This window comes from Pelophylax lessonae, assembly GCF_965119305.1.
Source record: "Pelophylax lessonae genome assembly, chromosome: 2".
NCBI lineage: Eukaryota > Metazoa > Chordata > Amphibia > Anura > Ranidae > Pelophylax > Pelophylax lessonae.
The window spans coordinates 545,913,822-545,940,591 of NC_138769.1; positions in this window are offsets into that span (position 1 = coordinate 545,913,822).

Sequence of the window (26,770 nt, forward strand, 5' to 3'; positions counted from 1 at the left end):
CGCTCGCACCTGAGATCCTGTCGGGGGCAGATCTTGGGTGGAGTCTCCTCGTCCCCGGTTTCCCGTGTTGACAAACCACTGATCACTGTTGTCCTTTCCTGGGTCGGGGGCTCGGTGACGACCCAGGCGTTGGTGGACTCTGGTGCTGGTGGTTTGTTCATTGATAGTGTGTTCGCTGCCGCCAATTCCATTCCTCTGCAGGCTCGAGGTTCTCCTCTGGCTCTTGAGGCGATAGACGGCAGACCCCTTCTGCCGCCACACGTGACTCATGAGACCCTTCCAGTGGGGTTAGCCATTGGTGCCGTCCACAGAGAGTCGGTCTGCTTCCAGGTTATTTCGTCTCCACACTACTCGGTGGTCTTGGGGTACCCCTGGCTCCAGAAGCATAATCCGATTTTCGATTGGAGATCGGCCGAGATCCTCTCGTGGTCACCGCAGTGTGGGACTAGTTGCATCCATGGGCCTGTCAAGTTGCTGTGTACTTCCTCGGACTCTCTGTTGCCCCCTGAATACGAGGAGTACCGGGATGTATTCGATAAGGTGCGCGCGGTTGCCCTACCTCCGCACCGCCCATACGATTGTGCCATCGAGTTACAATCTGGTGCCGTTCCTCCTCGTGGCAAAGTCTATCCACTGTCGGTAGCGGAGAATGAGGCCATGGAGGAGTACGTGAGGGAGGCGCTTTCACGTGGACACATTCGCAAATCCTCGTCCCCGGCAGGGGCTGGATTTTTCTTTGTGAAAAAGAAGGGCGGTGAGTTGAGGCCTTGCATCGATTACAGGGGTCTCAATCGCATCACGATCAAGAACGCTTACCCGATACCCTTGATTTCCGAGCTGTTCAATCGCCTTAAAGGGGCCACGGTCTTTACCAAACTCGACCTGAGGGCAGCATATAACCTCGTAAGGATCAAGGCGGGCGATGAGTGGAAGACCGCGTTTAACACCAGGACCGGTCATTATGAATCCTTGGTTATGCCCTTTGGGCTGTGCAATGCGCCCGCAGTCTTTCAGGAATTCATCAACGATGTTTTCCGTGACCTGTTGCAGCAGTGTGTGGTGGTCTACCTGGATGACATCTTGGTATATTCTGAGTCCATGGAGACCCACATTCTGGATGTCAAACGAGTGTTGCAACGGTTACGAGAGAACAAGCTGTTCGGTAAGCTTGAGAAATGCGAATTTCACCGATCCCAGGTAACCTTCTTAGGTTACATCATTTCCGCTGAGGGGTTCTCCATGGATCCTGAGAAGGTTTCGGCTGTCTTACAGTGGCCCCAGCCCAGTGGTCTTCGCTCCCTGCAGCGCTTTTTGGGCTTCGCCAATTATTATCGGAAGTTCATCAGGGACTTTTCCATGCTAGCCAAGCCTCTCACGGATCTGACCAGGAAGGGCAGTAATTCCCAGGTCTGGCCGCCCGAGGCCATCCGAGCTTTTGAGGCTCTAAAGTCCGCCTTTGTGTCGGCTCCGATTCTGTCGCATCCCAACCCTGGGTTGCCCTTTGTCCTTGAGGTGGACGCGTCTGAGACGGGAGTAGGCGCCCTTCTGTCTCAGCGTAGAACACCAGAGGGTCCTCTGCTTCCTTGTGGGTTTTACTCCCGGAAACTGTCTTCCGCGGAGTGCAACTACCAGATTGGTGACAGGGAGTTATTGGCCATCGTGCAGGCTCTTAAAGAATGGAGGCACTTGCTCGAGGGTTCGGTGGTTCCGGTCCTCATCCTGACGGACCACAAGAATCTGACCTACCTCTCTGAGGCCAAGAGATTGACACCACGTCAGGCCAGATGGGCTCTGTTCTTGTCACGTTTTAATTACGTGGTCTCCTACCTACCCGGTTCCAAGAACATCAGGGCTGATGCCTTATCACGGCAGTACTCCGACCTGTCCAGGGAGGAGTCGATTCCGACTTCGGTCATACCTCCGAATCAGATCCATTCGCACCAGCCTGACCTCTCCCCTGGGTGAGCAGATTTTGGCGGCTCAATCTGGTGCTCCCTCTGGGAGACCCAACGGCAGATGTTTTGTGCCTGAGGAGTTGCGCACTCGGTTGTTGCGAACCTACCATAACTCCAAGACCGCGGGGCATCCTGGAAAGAATCAGCTGTCCTGGGCTGTTTCACGTCTGTTCTGGTGGCCTTCTCTACGTTCCGACATCGCCGCATATGTAGCGGCATGCTCCGTTTGTGCCCAGAGTAAGTCCCCTCGGCACCTTCCGTTGGGCCTTCTGCAACCCTTAGCCACCGGGGAGCGCCCATGGTCACACCTGGGGATGGATTTCATTGTGGACCTCCCTGCATCCCGAGGCCATACGGTCATTCTCATGATTGTGGATCGGTTTTCCAAAATGTGTCACTGTGTTCCTCTCAAGAAGTTACCCTCTGCACAGGAGTTGGCCACGATTTTTGCCAGGGAGGTCTTCCGGTTGCACGGTTTGCCCAAGGAGATTGTGTCGGATCGGGGGAGTCAGTTTGTGTCCAGGTTCTGGCGCGCCTTTTGCTCCCAGTTGGGGATTCATCTCTCCTTCTCCTCGGCCTACCACCCTCAGTCCAATGGGGCCGCAGAACGATCCAATCAGGCCTTGGAGCAATTCCTTTGTTGCTATGTCTCCGATCACCAAGACAATTGGGTTGACCTCCTGCCTTGGGCTGAGTTTGCCAGGAACACGGCGGCGAACTCTTCCTCGGGGACGTCTCCCTTCATGGCCAACTATGGGTTCCAACCTGCCGTGTTACCGGAGGTATTCTCTCCCCAGGATATTCCGGCTGTGGAGGATCACCTTTCCGTCCTACGTGCTTCTTGGGTACAGATCCAGAAGTCCCTTGAGGTCTCTGCGCAGCGCCAGAGACTCCAGGCTGATCGCAGACGAGCGCCTGCTCCTTCCTACCAGGCCGGAGACCGTGTATGGTTGTCCACCCGCAACCTCAACCTTCGAGTGCCCACTCCCAAGCTGGCGCCTCGCTTTGTTGGTCCCTTCCGAGTGCTTTGCAGGGAAAACCCGGTAGCCTATGCCCTTGCGCTTCCTCCTGGCATGCGGATCTCCAACGTGTTTCATGTCTCCCTGTTGAAGCCTCTGGTGTGTAATCGTTTCACTTCCTCGGTTCCTCGGCCTCGTCCGGTCCGAGTGGGCAATCGTGAGGAGTATGAGGTGAGCAATATCCTGGACTCACGCCTGGTCCGCGGTCGGGTGCAGTTTTTGGTTCATTGGCGTGGTTATGGTCCAGAGGAGCGTTCCTGGGTTCCCTCCGCAGATGTCCATGCTCCTGCCTTGCTCCGAGCCTTCCACGCACGCTTCCCTCAGAAACCGTTCTTTACTCCGCGGAGGAGGGGCCCTTGAGGGGGAGGTACTGTCATGGTCTTACCTTCTTGCTGTTCTCCTTCGTTTGACATGTGCTGGCGGCCATCTTGGTTTCTGGGTTTCTTGTAGCCTCCCACCCTGCGGCTCCTCCTTCCCACTGGGAGGAGCTGGATGCCTAGCTCATATATATAGGAGGTCTGTGGCTTCAGTTCCCTGCTTGGTCCTCCTGTGTTCACATGCTACTAAGACTGCTGCTACTTCTGGTTCCTGTTCCTGGCTTCGTCTGACTACCCTGTTGGTTCCTGATCCTGGCTTCGTCTGACTACCCTGCTGGTTCCTGACCCCTGGCTTCGCAAAGACTCTGCATCGGTTTCGCCATCTGTTTGGACTTTTGCTTTATAGCTTGTTTTTCAATAAAGCTGTCTTATTTTCACTTATCTGTTGTTGTACGTCTGGTTCATGGTTCCGTGACACTCCATCTTCAGTCTCCGCAGGAATTGGAGTACTATTGGCACTGGTGGAAAGGCATAAGCAGACTGGAAGTTCCACCTGTCCGTGAGGGCATCCACTCCGAAAGCTTGAGGATCTCTGAATCTCGTGTAGTACTTCCGAAGCTTCCTGTTGCGTGGACTCGCAAACAGATCCACTTCGGGTGAAATCCCCAGAGATAACACCCAGTTGAACACCTCTTGGTGGAGGGACCACTCGTTGTTGTCTAGTTGGAAACGAGATAGGAAGTCTGCCTCCACATTCAACACTCCCGGGACAAAGACCGCTGAGAGATTGGCCAGATGATGCTGAGCCCATGTCATGATCGGTTCTGTTTCTTGGAGGAGAGACATACTGCGTGTTCCTCCCTGCCTCTTGACATAAGCCACTGCCGTGGTGTTGTCCATCCTTAACAGCACTGAAGCCCCCTGTGTTAGATGGTGAAAAGCCTGGAGTGCTTTGAGGGCGGCACGAAGTTCTAGAACGTTGGACACTACTCCGTGACCTGGGAAGTTCCATCTGCCTTGTGCCACTTCGGTCAGACAGTGGGCTCCCCAACCGGTATTGCTGGCATCGGAGGTTATCGTTACCCAGGAAATCGGAGCGATTGAGTGGCAGTTGGTCAGATTTGTACGGCGTAACCACCAGGGAAGGCATCCCTTCATGAATGGAGTCAGGTGAATAACCTGTGACAAATTCTCCGTCGTCCACTGTTGGAGAAACCCCTTCTGGAAGGGTCTCAGCTTCCACATAGCCCACTTCACCATAGGCGAGGTGGCTACAAGCGTCCCTACTACCTTTAGACACTGGCGAGCAGTGAGACGAGAGGCAGCGAGAGCGTGAGACACCCTGCTCTGGACTACAGGAATTTTCTCTTCTGGCAGGGAAATGGTGCACTTCACCGTGTTGAACAGTGCCCCGAGAAACACCAGCGACTGCGTAGGCACCAGATGGCTCTTTTCTAGATTCAGAATCCAACCGAATTCCTGAAGCGTAGATGTCACTTGCTCCAGATGTAAGAGTAACTGATGCTTGTCCTGGGACAGAAGGAGGAGATCGTCCAGATAATGATGCAATCTGATGCCTCTGGTCCTGATGAGAGCAACAACTGCCAGCAAGGTCTTCGAGAACGTGCGAGGCGAAGTTGAGAGCCCGAAGGGAAGACACGTAAATTGCATGTGAGCACGACCTACAGCAAACCGGAGGAACTGATGGTACTCTTTTGCCACAGGAACGTGGAAGTATGCGTCTTTTAGGTCGATCGATGCCAACCAATCTCCTGGGAGAATCGAATGTTGAATGGTGACTAGGGACTCCATTTTGAACTTTTCTTGATGGATCGACCTGTTGAGATAAGTGAGGTCTATTACCGGACGCCAGGTGCCGTTCTTCTTCTGAACGAGAAACAGAGGTGAATAGACTCCGAAACCTCGTTCTGCCTCGGGAACTGGCACAACAGCTCGCTGAACCAGTAAGGAGTCCACGTAGGCAAGAAGAATCTTCTTTTTCTCTGCCGAAGGAGGAAGTGAGGTTGCGACAAACCTGGGTTTGGGAACGTTGTCGAACGCCCACGAATGTCCCTGGGACACGATGTTTAACACCCAGGGATCCTGAATCGAGGCCGCCCAGACATCCCGAAATTGGAGCAACCTGGCCCCTACCGGGAAGGCCTGGACGGGCCCAACCTCAAAAGGATTTGGTGGCCTCCCGGTCACCGGACGAAGAACCTTTAGAGCCTTTCTGGAAGGTGGATTGCCTTGACTTCCAACCTCTTCCGTAGGACTTGCCTGGTTTGTAGCTGCGTGCTTCCCTGGCAGGATTGGCAGTTTGTCTTCTCGGGAAAGAGCGCTTCTGAGCGCCTGGGCGTTTATCCTGAGGGAGGAAACCAGATTTTCCACCCGTGGCCCGAGTTATGGCTGCATCCAACTTGTTCCCAAAGAGGGAAGAACCCTCAAAGGGAATTCGGCACCACGCCTGTTTGGAAGCAGCATCAGCAACCCAAGGCCTAAGCCAAAGGGCGCGTTTGGCCGTAACCGAAGCCAGCATAACTCGAGCCAAAAGGCGAATGGTGTCTAGAGACGCCTCCCCCAGAAAACCCGCAGCCATCTTCAGCTCCTGGATTGGGGAGCTCTGGAGCACTTCCTCCGAAACTCCTCCAAGAGTACCCTCGAGGGCATTAATCCAGACTTCCATGGCCTTTGAAATCGTAGCCAAAGCCAAAGCTGGCTTACAGGCCATGCCGGCCGAAAGATATGCTCGTTTAAGATCAGCGTCGATCCTCCTATCCAACGGATCCCTAAAAGAGGCTGTATCCTCCATTGGAAGGGTGACATGCTTGACCAAACGCATCACCGCTGCATCCACACTTGGGGAAGATTCCAGATACTTCACCTTATCTTGTTTAAATGGATACAGCTTCGCCATTTTTGTGGTCAGAGAATTTTTCCTTTCCACTTTGCTCCACTCTTCTGTAATTATATCTCCCAGTTCCCCTAGAAATGGGAAGTCCAAGCGCTCTTTGCATAGCTGCTTGAAGTATTTTCGCTGTTTTGGGGAGGAGACAGCTGGGTCCTCCCATTCGAGAGCTTCTCTCACCGCCTTCACAAGAGAGGAGACCTGGCCGAATTCAAATCCTGAACCGGAGTCATCTGAATCAGATTCGGACTCTGACGGAAGGATAGAAGGATGGCTGGGTTGAGAGGACTCAAAAGGATCCTGAACCAGAAGATCTCTTTCCGGAGAGCGGGATGGTCCTGCAGAAGTACTTGGCTTTTGTAACCCAGCTAAAGAGTCTTTGAGGACTCTGCGCACAACCTCCTCAATATGATGGTCCGACTTCTCCCTTTCACCCGTGGCTTGGGTATAACAGGGTTTACACAGAGAGGAGCCATCAGTTACTATGGTACCACAACCCCAGCATTTCTTGCCATGCGGGTGCTCTGAACGGCCATGATGTGTTGACCCAGAAGATTTGCCATCACGTCCCCTATTGTGGGGGGAACTGCGTCTGGACCTAGACGAGGAGTGCCGGTGATGCGACTTAGAATGTCTGTCTTCGCTGCGTGCGCTAGGCTGGTGTTCAGACCTGGAAGAGCTGGGGACAGACACATGCAGCGATATGTAAGGGAAAGACACAAAAAAACCTCCCCCCCCCCTTCAATGCCCAGCACATACCTGGTATGAGCGGGCTGGCCACTAGGGGGTGGAGAAGCGTCCATATCGAAGCAACCGAGGGAGCGAAGAAACTCTTCACCACTATGCAAAAGGTAAATACATAGAGCTAAGCCTAAGCATGAATCAAAGAAACTGCCAAAAAGCCTATTAAGAGTACAAATCTTACCTTACAAAACGACAGTCAGAGTCTGGGGGAGGCTGTATGTGTATGCCGACCTTCCCACCAGCTCTGACATACTGAGGGATTTAAATATGCCGCCTCGCGGCCGCCGAATGCTACCGCGCATGCGCGAGTGATGTCACGCGTCACTCCCGCGCATGCGCACCGAATCTAGTGCCCGGCGGCTACTGCGCATGCGCAGAAGCGCCGCGCAACTCGGAAGTGGCGGCCGCGATCGCGGCCGCGGCAGGACCGGGAGCCACCGGACTATACAGGGAAGAAAAACACAGCAGACAACAGCAGCAGTAAGTAAAAACAGCCTGACATATTTAAACAATACCACAGACTAGCACACAAAAGGCACAACCAAAAGAAATAAACAAATAAAAAAGGTCCCATCACAGGGCTTACCACCCTGCCCAAGCAGACAAGGGTCCCAGAGGCACACCACCGGACTGTGTCTTCAGGCAAAGATAGGCCACCCGCGGCAGCAGGGCTCTCTCGGCCAGACCACAGCGATCCTGCTGAGGGTCTCTTCCATTGCCCCCTCCATACCCTGCTAATAGCCAGGGCTTATCGGAGTCTCCACGACCCAATCTGCTTCAAGGTATAGGACTTGAAAATAGTAGGAACATAACACCGTATGTATGAGGAGGACGAAAAAAGAACACTGATGCTGAAAGGGAGCAAAGATTTATGGGAGTGGGGTCCTATGAGGTAGGAGAGGAGGCGGAGCCTACCCAAACGTATGCTGCCATGGAGTCTGTCAGGAAATTGAGTTTACCAAATTAAAACCGCACTGTTAGAAATTAATTCATTTGAGAAAAGATTTCCATCATGCTCCTCTGAATCTTCTCATCACTGCGGTTGAAAACGTACATCGATTTGACCCTACTAATGATTAGAAAACTAAACAAATTTCTTAGAACATTCTTTTCATAGGAATTTTCATTTGAATTTCTAACCAAATGGCCAACCTAAGTAGACCTCCATTCAATTTTTGCTGTATACTGTATACTCCAATAGTAGTACTACCATAGAATAAAGAAACACTGCACAGACGAGAGTCTTCTTGACCTGATAGGTTTTCAAATGTATTCATGTTTTTTATTATGAATATGCAAAATATTGCCTGGAGAGACATTGATTATGCAACAGACACTCAAATAGACAGTGACATGATATATAGTATACATTGCAGTGTATACAGTGTGACAAAGTAACTGTATATACAGTATATTTATTAATATAATCTTTATTTGTGTATAAAATGACCGGCAAATATAGCAAGGCATTACATTTTCTAACATAGATAGAACACGTACATAGTACAATTGGTTTTATAAGTGATCTATTGGGTATTTAACCACAGGAGGCATTAAAAATACATGGTGACAAAATATACATAGACGTCATATACAAAGATGTGATGATGCATGTAATGGCTTCTCCATTTCTATCTTGTCTATAAGTGGGCCATGTAAAACCTTTTCCCTGTCTTTTAAAATAAACCGAACTGTTCATATACTATATTATTTTTCATACTGATCCCTCAATTGATACATCCACTGCACTTCATTATTTCAATTATTTTAGTTAAACTAATCCATTAAGGTGGGTTCTTTATTCCACTTCTATTACTTCCACAAAGTAGTTATGAGGCTCTTTCCCCATTCAGGAGATGGGGTGTGTTAGAAACTTTATACCATTTAATGGAGGTGAGGGTTGCATGGAATAGAACCACAAGTGGCTCAACTGGGATCTAGATTTAAAGGTACTGTTGCATAATGTTGGCAATAATTCAGATTCGCATGACCCTAGGCATCAAAGTTCCTTCAGATATCTGGGAGCACTCAATAAGACACAGAGGGCAGGTACAATGTCAAAGAATGCTCACTTTATTCAAACAGTGAAAACATTTTTATAGCGAGAAGAAAAAGGGGAAGTCCCTTTTCAGTAGATTATACATAGAATTGATACAGGAATAATTCAGTAGCTTACCATTATGTGCTTCAAGTCACGTTTTGCATGCAAGCTAATTAAAATAAAGAACAGTTATAATTGGCATTACATCAGACTTGTTCTAAGGGTTAAGATAAGGCAAAATTGGCTTGACCACAAAGCGTAACGTCCTATTGAATAACTTTTAAGTGCATTTGCTTAGATAGGCTTTTTAATTTAAGTCTAGGGTTTTAGTCACAAGATGGAGTCGAAGAAACCAAATAGAGGATAGATATTCCTTCACATAAAAACAGAACAAAAACAGACAGCAAGCCAAAAAGTTTAATTAGGAGATTCTCCTACCACAGAAGTAAAAATGTCCTATTCTCCCCACAGTTCTTCCAGCAGGTAACTGCAACTTTGTTTGCACCCTGTACCACCTTGAGTAAAATTTATAGCAAGCCTTCTGTGTTTTGGAAGTGATAGAGGAGATGTTGGTTACTCTAGTGATTTTGGTGTTTTGGCTTTCTGTCAGGCTGAACCCCAGGTCCCTCTTCCATTCCTTGAAGAAGTATGGGTCATTTTGCAGTTTCATGCTTAGTAGTTTATTTGCCCATAGGAGGGGCTTAAAATCGGAGTTTTTCAATAAACACATTTTTCAAAATCTGTCAGCATTTCTACTGTCCTTCAGCTAGGTCCCAAACTGTGAATGAAATGCTGCAACTGCGTATACCTCCATTTATCTATTGCGAATGAGCCCTATTCCTTTTGAGGAGGGTAGGAAGAGGTTCAGTACGTCATTCACTTTCAGCTTGTCACAGTGCACTTTCCCATTTGCACCTCATCTCCCAAATAATTATTTCGTACCAAGCTAAACCAAGGAAACAGCCCTAAGTCCCCATGCACATTGATATATTAGAGTACTCCTATGTATGCTGGATCATTCCGCCAGATATTGGCAGAAAAATAAGGCTTAAAAATACTAATTTTGGCACGTTTTTACACACATTTACATGTACATGGCATTTAGAGACATGCACACAAACCCATTCTATTAGCTAAGATAGTCAGTCATTGCACACACTAGAATGCATTTTTGAGCATTTATCCATAAAGAGAGCAAAGACTCTTCTCCAGAAATGCAAGTTTGGGTTTAAGCAGAAAAGGTTATGTACTTACATCCAACTGATAATTAGTATATACAGAAAAATGTGCCACACTGTTTTTCAAAAAGTAGTAAAAGTATCATCCATTTAAATGTAGAACTACCATAGGGGTTGCAGATGACAGGGTTCCCCACTGCTGCACAGCCAGGCCACAAGTAACTTCCACACTTTTTCCAGAGAAAAGGAAGTTTGTTGAGCTTTGTTTTGAAGCTTTATTAGGTGGTAATAACTTGAATGGGAATAGGAATTATGAGATGCCCAACTTGATAGCAACAAAACCAGGGACAACTTCCTCCCTATATACAGCTCCACTTGATTCTTCGCCTTTAGTCTGTACAACTCCAACTGATTACTCCTCCTTGGTCTGTACAGCTCTATTTGTTTCCCTTTTTTTTCAGTAGCTAACAGTCTGTGTTGGATCAGCAACAGCCCCTTACAGACTAGGAACTCTCAGGTCCTTTACAAAGTAACCGATAACAAAAAAAATTGCAAGGAGAGCTATGCAAAAGTAGGGAAGAAACCCAGGCGGTATTAGGCTTAAACAGTTAATCGCTTTATTGAAAAGAGTATAAAAAATTGACACATGTATCGGCAATTAGTCACAACAAGGACATACAAACAATTAGTAAAATACCCCAGGTGGTGAACCAGGTTATTTTGGGAATAGAGGGCCAATTGATTGACACTGAAAAACATGTGAACAACCACAATTAGCTGATGATAAGGCTGAACGTAATGTGAAAGAATGCAGTATAAGTCTGTAATGGACTTGGCCACAAGGCAGCGTTACCACCATCTGCAAGAAAACTTACATTATAAATTACATAACCAGCAGCCAATCCAATCAGCAAGGTCAGATAAAATGCAAGGATCTGTGTATATCAAATTAGAGGTATTGAATCATTATGAGGGTGCTGAGACTCTATATACATCTTGGGTGAGGGTTCGGGATGAGAAGAGCAGTCAAGAAAATGGGAATGTAAAAATCAAATGCAGATCATCCGAGTTAGTGATCCATCCCAAAGGGGAACAACTGATGTATAAATGGCACACTATTAAATGCAGTCCACTGAGTCCCACAAAATGAGAGCGGAATTGTTCCCACCAAGAAGTATAGATACAAGCACCATTCAAAATTGAAGGTTTTTCCTGCAAGACGACAATGTGGGCAGGATAATGCAGTTCAGGTGAGGATATAGCAGATAAAGGACCATCCCGTTTGGAGATCCATCCCAGAGTCTAAAGTATTAAATACTATCGAAATCAGATGCTGCTGCAATTTCTGTATGTGTATATATACCCCTACACAGAAGTTCAGATGTCATGCCTGCCTCCAAAGACGCCCAAAAAAATGCCCAATAAACGCCTGCAACAAAAACGCCCAGGTGTGTTTTTTCAGGCGTTTATTGGGCATTTTTTGGGTGTCTTTGGAGGCAGGCATGACATCTGAACTTCTGTGTAGGGGTATATATACACACACACACACATATATGTATATATACACATACACACATATAGGTGTAAAAGGAGCAGAACACCATCCATGTGCTAATTAAATAATTTGCAGGGATAGGGTTCCGCTCCTTTCACACCTATATGTGTGTATGTGTATATATACATATATGTGTATGTGTGTGTGTGTGTGTATATATACCCCTATACAGAAGTTCAGATGTCATGCCTGCCTCCTAAGACGCCCAAAAAATGCCCAATAAACGCCTGCAACAAAAACGCCCAGGGTTGTTTTTCTTAGGCATTTATTGGGCATTTTTTGGGCGCCCAGGTGTGAAAGGAGCGGAGTCACATCCCTGCTCTACTAAAAATTCTAAGAAAATTATCTTTTTTCTGGTTCTGGACATGCTACAGAGCTGAAACTTCACAGGTACTTTTTAGACCCCCAGACACTAAATCCAAAGAGATCTAATTTTTTTTTTTTTATTCAAAAATGTTTTCAATAATTGGCTCTCTATCAAAAACGACAATTTTTAAGAACTTTTTTGTGTGATTAATAGTCCCTGGGGCATGGCCCAGAACCCTAGGCACTTTTTAGGGGCATTTATTGGGTTTTAGGGCTTCAAAATGGTGTCTTTTGATTACCGAAGTTCAGGTCCCATTGATTTCAATGGGGTTCTGGAATCTGGACCCGAACTTTCGGGAAGTTCGGGTGTTCCGGCCGAACCAAACTTTTCAAAAGTTCGATCATCCCTAGTTACAACTAGGGATAGACCGATTATCGGCAAGGCCGATATGCACTTTCCCTGATATATCGGTATCGGCCTCGGAACTGGCCAATATTGCCAATATTTTTGTGACGCCATTCTGCATTCTTAGGCCACCTCCCTCGCCTTGGACAGCCTCGTCTGGAGTCGGGACTAGTCTTGCGGGAGTGTATAACAGCCATTCACCCACCCACAGCAGCCCAGTGCCAGCCAGCCACCCACATCCACAGGCCCTGTACCAGCCAGCCAGACACAGGCACTGTACCAGCGAGCCAGCCACCCACAGGCCCTATACCAGCCAGCCACCCACGGGCCCTGTACCAGCCACCCACAGGCCCCATACCAACCAGCCACCCACAGCCCCTGTGCCAGCCACCCACCCACCACAGGGTGCCAGACAGCCACCAACCCACCACAGGGTGCCAGACAGACAGCCACCCACCACAGGGTGCCAGACAGCCAGCCATCCGCCACAGGGTGCCAGACAGCCAGCCACCCACAGACAGGGTGCCTGACAGCCTGCCACCCACAGGCCCTGTACCAGCCAGCCACAGGCACTGTACCAGCCAGCCAGCCACCCACAGGCCCTGTACCAGCCAGCCACCCGAAGCCCCTGTGGCAGCCAGCCACCCACCACAGGGTGCCAGCCAGCCAGCCACCCAGCCATTAAGCATTAAACAAAAATGAACATGTTCAGTACCAGATTTGTGTCAAAAATTGTCTTTATTTCTAAAAATGTTAAATTTACAAAATATCGGCCCATATCGGCCGATACCAATACGTTGTGACCAAAATATCGGTATCAGTATCGGCCCTAAAAAAACCATATCGGTCTATCTCTAGTTATAACCCCTGTCAGTTTTTTTTGCCATTGGTGCCCATTGGGCATTTCACTTTACCTCCTGTCCCATAGCTAAAACAGGACCACAACCCTATTGGAAGATTTCCCTTCTATTAGTGTTCTGATGTTAACCGAAAACGGGAGCAAAGACTGCAATAGAAACTGACCAATGCTCTATATTCCCTCTCCACTCTATCCAAAACGAAAAAAAGTTTTGCCTTTAGTTACACTTTAGTTCAAGGATACAGAATAGAAACAGTGGTAGTGTTTTACCCTTTCCCTTAACAGAACATATAATAAAAAATTGAATTTAGTCAGAATGCGCTAACATATTACTAGAACTGAACTAGTTCATAGACATAATTCTAAAATTTGACATATAAAAGGAGTATTACTGTGAAATTGAATTGGAATTCTATTGTATGGCCTTTGTAGTGTTGGCGTTCTTGAAGCCATGAGTCCAGGGACAAATATTTCTACTACAGACTTCGCATTAAAAGAAAAGCAACTTTTGTTGAAGCGCTCAAGAACACAGCTTGTGTTTCTTTACTGCTAGCAGCACAATATTCAATGTTTTAATAGCTTGAGGTACTTTAACAGCAAGATGTACTTTGAGAAAAATACTTAGTGTGGCTGTGAAAGAATAATGAATGAAAAAGAAAACCTTATGAAAACAGAAGAATACAAGTTTTTAGTTGCCAGTAATTAACATTTAGGCACGTACGCTGAAGAAAACCTGAGAACCAACATCATTTGATAAAAGATTTGTATGCACAAAAGAGTGAATCAAATTGTTAAGCTACATCATACAATTATTAAAGTTGGAAAAACCTATTTGCTGGATAAATCCTGTATGAAGTGCATTAATAAAAAGCAGATTATGAATATTACTATTATTCATATGTAATAAAAAACGCAACTTTAATGTGTATTATCATTATACTCAGCACATGTTTCTGCCCTTTAGCAATGGTGCTACTTAAAGCATAACTCCACTTTTGTTGAGAGAAAAAAACATTCCCCTCTGGGTGATCTCTGTACTTACAGGCATTATATACAAAGTTTGTTGCAGATTCCTACCTTTTGTTATTCTGAAGAAATCCCTGTTTGTTCCTCTGTGCCCCTGTACTGAGTGGGTCTAATGGGACCGGTTTCATAATTATCAACCAGCTGCTGCAGCTGCAGGGTTCTAATGAGGAAAGCTGCTGGGCCTGCATCCCTTAACCACTTACCGCAAAGTGACGTAGGACTACGTCTGCAAACTTTGCGGTAGTATACCGGGATGATGCTTCTAGCTAGAGACACCATCCCGGTACCGTGGTTTAGAGCCAGCGGTCGGCTTTCCATCGGTAACGACCGATGCGGCTCGGGAGCCGCTCGATCGTTACCCGGGTGAGCGGGAGGGGACGCTCCCCCCGCCTTCCGTGACTTTGCTCGGAGCTCCCGTCCCACCGGGAGCCCCGAGCACCCAGCCGGCATGTCCGCCAGCTGGATGGAGTCCCGATCAATGCCGGAAACGGCTTTGATCGGGTCTCCGATGACGTAACCCGGAGGCGGCGTCCATTACGTCACTTCCGGGTTACTCTGCTGCAAAAGGCGGCAAATTTAAAAAACGGCTGTATGCAAAAACGCAGTTTTCGGCGTTTTGCATACATGGAAGTGTAGTGGAGGGGTCTAGGGTCTTTTAGACCCTCGATCCCTCCATAAAGAGTACCTGTCACTGCATATTGGTGTCACAAGGGATGTTTGATGATCAGATTTTTTTTTTTTTTTTAAAAAAACCTGTAATAAAGTTAAAAAAAATAAATAAATAGGAAAAAAAAAAATTTTAGCCGCCCCCATCACCGTTAGCTCGCGCACAAAAAAAAAAAAACGTATATGGAAGTCGAGCCGCGAATGAAATTGCTGTTCAAACCACACATGTGAGGTATCGCCGCGATCGCCAGAGCGTAGGCAATGACTAAAAAAAAAGAGCTAAACTCTAACTCTAAACTGGTAACCGTTATAAAATTTAAAGCGTCTTCTATTGAGATCTCTATTGACCGTAGTTTGTCGCCATCCCACGGGGGGGCGCAATTTTAAGTCGTAACATGTTGGGTATCTATTTACTCGGCGTGACATCATCTTTCACAATATACAAAAAATATATTTTTTAAATGCAGTGAAATGTGATTTTTCAAAATTTTTCCAAAAAAATGGCGTTTTAAAGACCGCTGCGCAAATACCGTGTGACAAAAAATATTGCAATGACCGACATTTTATTCTCCAGAGTCTTTGCTAAAAAAAATATATATAATGTTTGGGGGTTCTAAGTAGTTTTCTAGGAAAAAATACTGGTTTTAACTTGTAAACAAAAAGTGTCCGAAATAGGGCTGGGGCTTAAGTGGTTAAGACACGATTTCCTATTGGGAGTATCTCACCAAGAATTAAATTTTTGTTGCAGGGGATGCCAGAAATCTGACTTGTATCTTAGGCAGACTTCTGAGAAAATTGGTGGGCCAATCACACAAGCAGCAAAAGATGATTCTGGGTGGTGTTCTGTACATATTCTATGTACAGAACACCACCAGGTCGCCATATTGCATTGCATTTTCAGAAAATTACAGTGGCTGCAGATTGAAAAGGAAAGGTAATTTTTAATAACATTCAATTACAATATGATTTGTGTCACAATTGTATATGTGATATTGTTTTTTCTTTATTTGCTATTTTTTTCCCCCACGAAAGTGGAATTACCCTTTAAGCAAACCCGTCTCTCTCTCTCTGCTTCTAAGGTACAGTACATTGAGCCAGCCAGGTCTTCCTAGATATCACGGTGATTCCTTTTTTTTTTCTTTGCCACATCCAACCACTCACTACATGCTGTGCGCCAGTTCCCAATGCTTGCATCACACAACTAAAACATCTTCTAATTTCCTGGAAGTGATTACTAAACCAGGTGAATTGGTGATGCTCACATGATTTAATTAATGTGAATATTTGAATGATCTCCCATAGAATTCTGCAATTCAGGAATCCAGGAGGTTGGGATTCACTAATTAAATGACTCTCAAAACACTAGACAAATCTGCATACATATATTCAAATAGATCATTAAATGTACAACCCATCAATTTGCAAATCAAATTGCCAATCACTAATTACTGGTGTTGATGTGCCCAATCCACTGCTGTAGATCTTATATATCATGTCTGGTTCCTCTGCAAAGGAGTCCAAGTGATCAACATTAAAAGGGGTGTCCCATTTCCATCACCATCTACCCCCGCACAGCTTACCCTATACACTTGTTTTCCATTTTATTCTCCATGTTCATAAATGCCCACTTACTAACATACAACATATACTGCTCTATATTGAGAATATACTGTATTGTCAAAAGTGCTGGAACACCTGCCTATAAACGCACATGAACTTTAATGGCATCACAGTCTTAGTCTGTAGGGCTCAATATTGAGTTGACCCACTCTTTTCAGCTATAACAGCTTCAACTCTTCTGGGAAGGCTGTCCACAAGGTTTAGGAGTGTGTCTATGGGAATGTTTGACCATTCTTCCAGAAGCACATTTCTGAGGTTAAGCACTGATGATGGATGAGAAGGCCTGGATTACAGTCTCTGCTCTAATTCATCCCAAAGGTGTTCTATCGGGTTGAGGTCAGTACTCTGTGCAGGCCAGTCAAGTTCCTCCACCGCAAACTCGCTCATCCATTTCTTTATGGACCTTGCTTTGTGTGTTCCAATACTTTTGGTAATATAGTGTACATTCAAATATATCATTAAATGTACAACTTACCAATTTGCAAAATTGCTCATCACTTATTGCTAGTGTTGATATACCCAATCCACTGCTATAGATCTTATATATCATGTCTCGTTCCTCTGCAGAGGCATCCTAGTAAAAGAGGTGTCCCATATCCATCACTACCTACCCCTGCACAGCTTACCCTATACATTTGTTTTCCAGTTTAATCTCCATGTTCTTAAGTATCCACTTACTAACCTACAATATGTACTCATCAATATTGAGAGTATATATATATATATATATATATATATATATATATATATATATATATATACACACACACACACACACACACACAGTATCTCACAAAAGTGAGTACACCCCTCACATTTTTGTAAATATCTTATTATCTTTTTTCATGTGACAACACTAAAGAAATGACACTTTGCCACAATGTAAAGTAGTGAGTGTACAGCCATTAATGTCTAAACCGCTAGCAACAAAAATGAGTGCCCCTAAGTAAAAATGTCAAAATTGGGCCCAAAGGGTCAATATTTTGTGTGGCTACCATTATTTTCCAGCACTGCCTCAACCCTCTTGGGCATGGAGTTCACCAGAGCTTCACAGGTTGCCACTGGAGTCCTCTTCCACCCCTCCATGACGACATCACGGAGCTGGTGGATGTCAGAGACCTTGCGCTCCTCCACCTTCCATTTCAGGATGCCCACAGATGCTCAATAGGGTTTGGGTCTGGAGACATGCTTAGCCAGTCCATCACCTTTACCCTCAGCTTCTTTATCAAGGCAATGGTCATCTTAGAGGTGTGTTTGGGGTAGGTATCATGTTGGAATACTGCCCTGAGGCCCAATCTCCAAAGGGAGGGGGATCATGATCTGCTTCAGTATGTCACAGTACATGTTGGCATTCATGGTTCCCTCAATGAACTGTAGCTCCTCAGGGCTGGCAGCATTAATGCAACCCAAGACCACGACACTCCCACCACCATGCTTGACTGTAGGCAAGATACACTTGTCTTTGTACTTCTCACCTGGTTGGCGTCACACACGCTTGACACTATCTTAACCAAATAAGTTTATCTTGGTCTCATCAGACCACAGGACATGGTTCCAGTAATCAATGTCCTTAATCTGCTTGTCTTTAGCAAACTGTTTGCGGGCTTTCTTGTGCATCATCTTTGCAAGAGGCTTCCTTCTGGGACAACAGCCATGTAGACCAATTTGATACCGTGTGTGGCGTATGGTCTGAGCACTGACAGGCTGACCCCCCACCCCTTCAACCTCTGCAGCAATGCTGGCAGCACTCATACGTCTATTTACCAAAGACAACCTCTGGATATGACACTGAGCATGTGCACTCAACTTCTTTGATCGACCATGGCGAAGCCTGTTCTGAGTGGAACCTGTCCTGTTAAACTGCTGTATGGCCACTGTGCTGCAGCTCAGTTTCAGTGTCTTGGCAATCTTTTTAAAGCCTACAGAACTTTATTTGGGGTTAATCAGAGGCACTTTAAATATGACAGGTATGTACTGACAACTATTTAACAAGGGTTTGAATGAGATTGCTTAATTCTGAACACAGCTACATTCCCAGTTATAAGAGGGTGTGCACACTTAGGCAACCACATTATTTTAGTGTTTTATTCCCCCCCCCCCCTAAAACTTTTCAGTTTGCTTTTCAATTGAGTCGTACAATTTATAGGTCACATTAAAGGTGGAAATAGTTCTGAAATTATTTATCTTTGTCTCATTTTTTTTTACATCACAGAAACCTGACATATTAACCGAGGTGTGTAGACCTTTTATATTCACTGTATATACTCAAACCTGTGCAATGATTACTTTATAAAAGTCATTAAAACACATTTTGATTTTCATTACAGAGATTAAAGCACAAACTTTGATTTACACTTACGTTTTTTTTTTTTTTTTGTTTACACAAGACTTTTTTTTTTTTTTTTTTTTACACAACTAACATCATAGTTCTATTTGTTTCTAATGGTTTGTCACAGAAATTAAACAAAATCATATTCACAACACATTGATTAATACATGTGGCAGGTTTCAGGAGGCAGTATATTTAACACATAGTTACCCAGCTACAATATTACAGCTACTGTATACTAAACTTAAATCAGGAATCAAGAGTCAAGATGGATTATGTTGCATAAGCAGATAAAAGTGGAGAGCCACATAAAGATATGCAAAATCAGACATTTAATGAAAGTACATAATGGATGATCAGTGATGTACAGAACAATTTCCAAGAAAGTGCTTAATGTTATTGTAGCACTGCACTGGAATTCAAATCTGACTGTGTTAAACATTAGTCTATCATGGACAAGGTCACTGCGAAGGGCTGTATGATAAATACACAGAGTAGGTGGCAAAGCAGCTTTAGCTGTGGTGTTATCTTGACATATGACAACAGCATATGTTTCTTTCTATGAGTTAAATTGTCTGTACATTGTAAAACAGTTTTAAAACCTTTGGGGAAAACATGTATTAGTCTATCACAAAGCCCATCTTTAATTTGCCACTATACCATTTACTATTTGGTTGTGAGAACTGGTCTAAACTGAGCCTCACAATAAACGGACAAGCAATGTGCAAAATGAATTGTTAGTGGTAATCGCAACAGAATGCCAGCCAAAATGTTTTTTTGTGCTAGATATGGTTAGATTGGGATAGGGCTAGAAAACAATACAAAAAGGTCATGCATTGATATGCCTAAATTCCTCTTTGACCTAAAGTGAAACCAAATTTAGTTATCCAAAAAATCCACATACTGTATACTGTCATTATTTGGAACAGTGAGGCTGCTAATATATAAATCTAGATGTATTTGGCCCATTGTATATACATAGCTCCCAACTGTTACTAATTATGAGAGACTGTCCCACTTTTGAAACCAAGTCTTCCTCCTCAATTGTCCTTTTTTGGACAACTACTAAAAGTGTTATGCTGCACTAAATATTTCATCTAACCTCTAAATTGCATTTTCTAATCTAAATTGAATCTAAAATTGTTATGAAAAGCCAGTATCAAGCAAATGCTGTATGAAAAAACACATAACATATATATATTTTTTATGTGTTGGTGCCAGGAGACAAAAACCAGTGGAAAAAAATCCAAGAATACACTGAAAACATAGCTCTGGAAATCATACATTTTTATAGAAGGGAAAAGTACTATTTGCAGAAAAAGGTTCCATGCTGGCGTTACAGTCCAAAAGCTCTTTGAGAGCAATAAAAGTCACAATATAGTTCCACAAAGGAGCGATTAAAATCAGGATAGTTTGGCGGCAGCTGCACGCTGACACATCGGGCCATCCACCCCCAGCCCCTCCTAGTACCACCCTAGAACTTTGACTGCAGGAGTGAAGCTCCAGCTTAATACGGATGCTCGCTTACTTCTACCACAATGTGAGTGCATAGTGTTATCTTGTTACTTTTTATCTCTATTAAATAAACGGCATTGCATTAGGAGCTGCTGCTCTCTGTTTCTCTATTTATGTTTTTACAGGGTGTACATTACAAAACTACAGGACAGTGGGTTTGCACTTCTACCTGGCAGTACTAGAGTTATTGGTTTGAATCCCAACCATGACACCACCTGCCTGGAGTTTTCATGTTCTCCCTGTGTCTGCATGTGTTTCCTCCAGGTACTCCTGTTTCCAACAAAATCAGGAGGTCAGAGACCGACCGCCCATAAAGTATTTACAAAAGAAGACCAACCGCGGTATAACCACATTAGCTTTATTGAAGTCTCATAAAAATGAAAAAATGTTGGCTTAAGACCTTGAATCCTCCAAACACCAATTAAAGAGGATTGACAATGTTGTCATCCAAAAGAACACATGGGTCAGGCAACCATCACATGTGTAACAAACTCTGAGGTTTGTTAGTTTTAAGACAAAAAATATTTTAACCTTTCCCCATGGGTTGTCCCGCATGGTACTCTGCAAAATATTGGGCAATGGGAGTGTCCTCTTTCTGATTAATGCTTTTGATGTGCTCACCGAATCTAATGCGGATTTTTCGTTTTGTGTTCCACACATACAGTTTTCTCATGGGCACTCCATTATATAAAGTACCCTTATGGTTCCACAATTAAAAAAGTGTCTAATTTGGTAGTTCTTTCTACCATCCAAATCAGTAAACATATCTCCACGGTCCAAACTGGAACATCTTGCAGTGACCACACAAGTACATGCCCTTTACTTCTGGGAGGTCCGTGAGCCAGTTTCTACAGGGTGTCTTAATAAACTCTGACTGAACAAGAATATAGTTTACATTCCTTGCCATTTTTATTACCATAAAGGGTAGACATGTGTAGAAAGGAAAAAATGTGTTTTGTTTAGTTTCGGATTGATTCGTTATGTTACTAATTTAGTTTTGTTATGGAATTTGTTTCGTTTGGTTTTGGGATTCATTTAGTTTAGTTTTTGTTAAATTTAGTTTTTGTTTTTGTCAAACTTTGTTTGGTTTATAAATTTTCTAACAAATTCCAACTTTTCAGAACGATTGGAATTTGGATTGATCGAAAAAGACCGGCCGATTCAATCATCATCTGTCAGCTAGCTTCCCCACTGATGAATGTAAATAAAAGAATGCCAGCATTGCCCTGCAATAGAAAAAGGTTTAAAAAAAAAAAAACAGCATCTGATGTGGATTTTAAGGGGAACCCCACGCAAAAATGTAAAGAAAAAAATGTTGTGGGGTCCCCCCCAAAATCCATAACAGACCCTTATCCGAGAATGCAGCACAGCAGGTCAGGAAAGGGTCGCCTTGTTAAAGGAGACTTCCAGATTCCGATCCCCTGGGATCTGAGGGGGTGGGAATCTCCCTGTTCACACAGATCGGCATATTTAACTGGGCAGGATTGAATTCTAACTGTGATTCATTAAATCCTGTCCAGCAGCAGCACAGCTAGCTATCAGTACACACTGTGTATGAAGGTGTCTGGCAAGAAAGATTTTTCATAAATCCATACTGATTACTACTACTAATGATACTGTTTTTAGTATTAAAATTTTGAATATAGTCCCTTATCATCGATTCCAATAGCTTGCAGACTATTGAGGTTAGGCTAATTGGTCTGTAGTTTTCAGGGATATATCTCGGTCCTTTTTTAAATATTGGTACCACATTGCCCTTTCTCCAATTCTCGTCACTAAACTGTTAATAAAAATTAGGAACAATGGTCTAGCTATCACATGACTGAGTTCCTTAAGGACCCTTGGGTGGAAGCCATCTGGTCCTAGTGACTTATTTTTATGTTAAGTTTATCTATTTAAAGTATATTTCTGATACTGGCTTCTGTTAGCCATGAGGGTACATTCTGTGGCATGTTTATTAACATTACAGTCTTGGTTACTATATACCCCCGTTTCCTTTGTGAAAACTGAGAAGAATGCATTTAAAACATTTGCCTTCTCTTTGTCTCTTGTAATCAAATTCCCTTCATCATCCTTTATAGGGCCAATATGCTCTGGCCTCACTTTCTTACTGTTCCATATTTAAAACGTTTCTTGTAATTTTTTTTACTCTCCTCCTCTATGTGCCTTTCGTGGTCTATTTTAGCCTACCTGATTGCGCTCTTACATTTCTTATTGCATTCCTTGTAGTGTTGGTATACAATTTATGTCATTTTTTCCCCCAAGAATAGAGCTTTCTTTCGGTGGTATTTGATCACCACTGCATTTTTTATTTTTTGCGCTATAAACAAAAAGACCAACAATTTTGAAAAACAAACAATATTTTTTACTTTCTGCTATAAAACATATCCAATAAAAAAAATGTTAAAAATCCAATTTCTTCATAAATTTAGGCCAATATGTATTCTGCTACATGTTTTTGGTAAAAAATCCCAAGAGTTTATTGATTGGTTTACATGAACATTATAGCATCTACAAACTATGGGATATATTTATTGAATATTTATTTTTTATACTAGTAATGGCGGTTATCAGCGACTTCTAGCAGGACTGCAATATTGTGGTGGACAATCGGACACTAACTGACACTTTTGACACTTTGTGGGAACCAGTGACACTACTAGAGTGATCAGTGCTACAAATATTCACTATCACTGTACTAATGACACTAGCAGGGAAGGAGTAAAACATCTAGGACGATCAAAGGGTTAACTGTGTGCCTAGTCAGTGTTTATGTGTACTGTATATGCTGCTTTTACTAGGGGAAGAGATGGATTCTAGTCTCTGCTTTGCACAGAATCCATCCCGTCTCCCTGTCAGAACAGGGATCTGCCTCGTTTACACAGCCAGATCCCTGTTTTGTGTTGTTTACCGACGATCAGCGGGTGCCGGAGGACATATTGTGCCCGACACCCACAGATCAGCTTCTGCTGTGAAGATTTACAGCAAAAGCGGCCTGCCTGCAACTAGTGATGTCGCAAACCTAAAATTTGCTGTTCGCGAACCGGGCGAACCGCCATAGAGTTCAATAGGCAGGCGAATTTTAAAACCCACAGGGACTCTTTCTGGCCACAATAGTGATTGAAAAGTTGTTTCAAGGGGTCTAACACCTGGACTGTTGCATGCCGGAGGGGGATCCATGGCAAAACTCCCATGGAAAATTACGTAGTTGGCGCAGAGTCGGGTTTTAATCCATAAAGGGCATAAATCACCTAACATTCCTAAATTGTTTGGAATAACGTGCTTTAAAACATCCAGTGTGTGAATACGATCAGGTATTGATGTTGTATCGATCAAGTAGTGTAAGGGTTACACCCGCTTCAGTGACAGACCAAACTCTGACAGACCAAACTCCCCGTTTAACAGTCAGTCGGTCCATTTGCACAACCGCAAACTCCCCATTTGCACAAGGTTGGATACCAAGCTAGCCATGTCCCATTCCTTGTCCTCACTGACATCATTGAAGGTCTCTTCCTCCACCCAGCCAGCCACGTACAACACCAAGGGTCCCCGAAAGGTGACAACAAGCCCCCTGGGACGCCTGCTGTGGTTGGTCTTTCACCTCCTCAAAGCCACCTTCCTCCTCTGACTTCTCTTCTTCAGACTCCTCTCTCTGCATTGCCACAGGTCCAGCAATCGACAACGACAAGGCTGCTTCTGGTGGTGAATTGATGGGGACCACAACTCTTCCTCTTAATGCTCATCTACGGCCTGATCCAATACTCTTCGCAGGGCACGCTCCAGAAAAAATGCATATGGGATTAGGTCGATGATGTTGCCTTGGGTTTGACTGACCAGGTTTGTCACCTCCGCAAAAGGATGCATGAGCCTACAGCCATTGTGCATGAGCATTCAGTAACGCGTCCAAAAAATACCCAGCTCCGCAGAGGCTGTCCTCTTTTTTTTAAATTAAAGAAAACTAATGTTTTTTCTATGAAAAATTATCCCGCGGATCGCTTTTGGTCTGTTCACAATGAAGCAAAGACCTTATCATCTGGGGTGTGCCAACACACTCCTAGAGGTGATCGCTTCATTGTGATACGCAAGTAGGTATTGTTGCAGCCGCTGCTGTAACAGCGGGCAGAAAAATGTAGGTTTTCAAGGCAGAAAGTGCACTAAAACATTGCGGCTTGAACCGTAGTTGGTGGCGGAGACATCACGTAAGTTATCCGGCATGCAGAGATTAAATACAGCAGCGTGTGGACCATTTTTAGCCCAAGGCATCTCATCAGGGCTTTTTTAGTCAAATGCATCCCCCACTGTCAGTCCCTTCAGGATCCATGCCTCATTCATCTTAATAAAGGTGAGGTAATCGAGAGACTTTTTTGATCTAGGCGACTTCTCTTCTCAGTGACAATACCTCCTGCTGCGCTGAAGGTCCTTTCTGACAGACACTTGAAGCGGGGCAGGCCAGAAGTTCAATGGCAAATTGGGATAGCTCAGGCCACAGGTCAAGCCTGCACACCCAGTAGTCAAGGGGTTCATCGCTCCTCAGAGCGTCGATATCTGCAGTTAAGGCAAGGTAGTCTGCTACATGTCGTTCGAGTCGTTCTCTGAGGGTGGACCCCGAAGGGCTGTGGCGATGCGTAGGACTAAAAAAGCTCTGCATGTCCTCCATCAACAAGACGTCTGTAAAGCGTCCTGTCCTTGCCAGCGTGGTTGTGGTAGGAGGAGGATTACTTTCACCTCTTCCCCTGTTGGATTCCCGTTGTGCTGTGACATCACCCTTATATGCTGTGTAAAGCATATTTTTCAACTTATTTTGTAGCTGCTGCATCCTTTGCGACTGCCGGTAATTCGGTAACATATCAGAGACTTTCTGCTTATACCGGGGGTCTAGTAGCGTGGCCACCCAGTACAGGTCGTTCTCCTTCAGTCTTTTTATACGAGGGTCCCTCAACAGGCATGACAGCATGAAAGACCCCATTTGCACAAGGTTGGATGCCGAGCTACTCATGTCCAATTCCTCGTCCTCACTGATGTCATTGAAGGTGTGTTCTTCCCCCCAGCCACGTACAACACCACGGGTACCAGATAGGTGACAACGAGCACCCTGGGATGCCTGCTGTGGTTGAAGTTCCTCCTCCTCAAAGCCACACTCCTCTTCCTCAGACTCCTCTTCCAGTGTTGCCGCAGGTCCAGCAAGCGATGGTAAGGCTCTTTCTGGTGGTGGTGATGGTGACCACAACTCTTCCTCTTCCTCTTCACGCTCATCTACAGCCTGATCCAGCACTCTTCGCAGGGCACGCTCCAGGAAGAAAACATATGGGATGATGTCGCTGATGGTGCCTTCGGTGCGACTGACTAGGTTTGTCACCTCCTCAAAAGGACGCATGAGCCTACAGGCATTGCGCATGAGCGTCCAGTAACGTGGCAAAAAAATACCCAGCTCCGCAGAGGCTGTCCTAGCACCCCGGTCATACAAATACTCGTTGACCGCTTTTTCTTGTTGGAGCAGGCGGTCGAACATTAGCAGTGTTGAATTCCAACGTGTCGGGCTGTCGCAAATCAAGCGCCTCACTGACATGTTGTTTCGCCGCTGAATATCTGAAAAGTGCGCCATGGCCGTGTAGGAACGCCTGAAATGGTCACACACCTTCCTGGCCTGCTTGAGGACGTCCTGTAAGCCTGGGTACTTCTGCACAAAGCGTTGTACAATCAGATTCAACACATGTGCCATGTACGGGACATGTGTCAACTTGCCCAAATTCAATGCCGCCAACAAATTGCTTCCGTTGTCACACACCACTTTGCCGATCTCCAGTTGGTGCGGGGTCAGCCACTGATCCACCTGTGCGTTCAGGGCGGACAGTAGTGCTGGTCTGGTGTGACTCTCTGCTTTCAGGCAAGCCAACCAGAGGACAGCGTGACACTGTCGTATTCGGCATGTGGAATAGCCCCTGGGGAGCTGGGGGGGTGCAGTTGGTGTGGAGCAAGACGCAACAGCAGAAGAGGACTCAGCCGAGGAGGTTAGCAAAGAGGATGGAGTAGGAGGAGTAGAGGAGGTGGCAGCAGGCCTGCCTGCAAGTCGTGGCGGTGTCACCAACTCCTCTGCAGCAGAGCCATGCATTCCATGCTTGGCAGCCGCCAGCAGGTTTTTCCCCAATGCGCAGTGTAAGTGATATACCTGCCCTGACCGTGCTTTGCAGACCAGCTATCAGTGGTCAGATCGACCCTTGCCCCAACACTGTGTGCCAGACATGACATGACTTCCTTTTCCACAATAGAGTACAGGTTGGGGATTGCCTTTTGTGAAAAATAATTTTGGCCGGGTACCTTCCACTGCG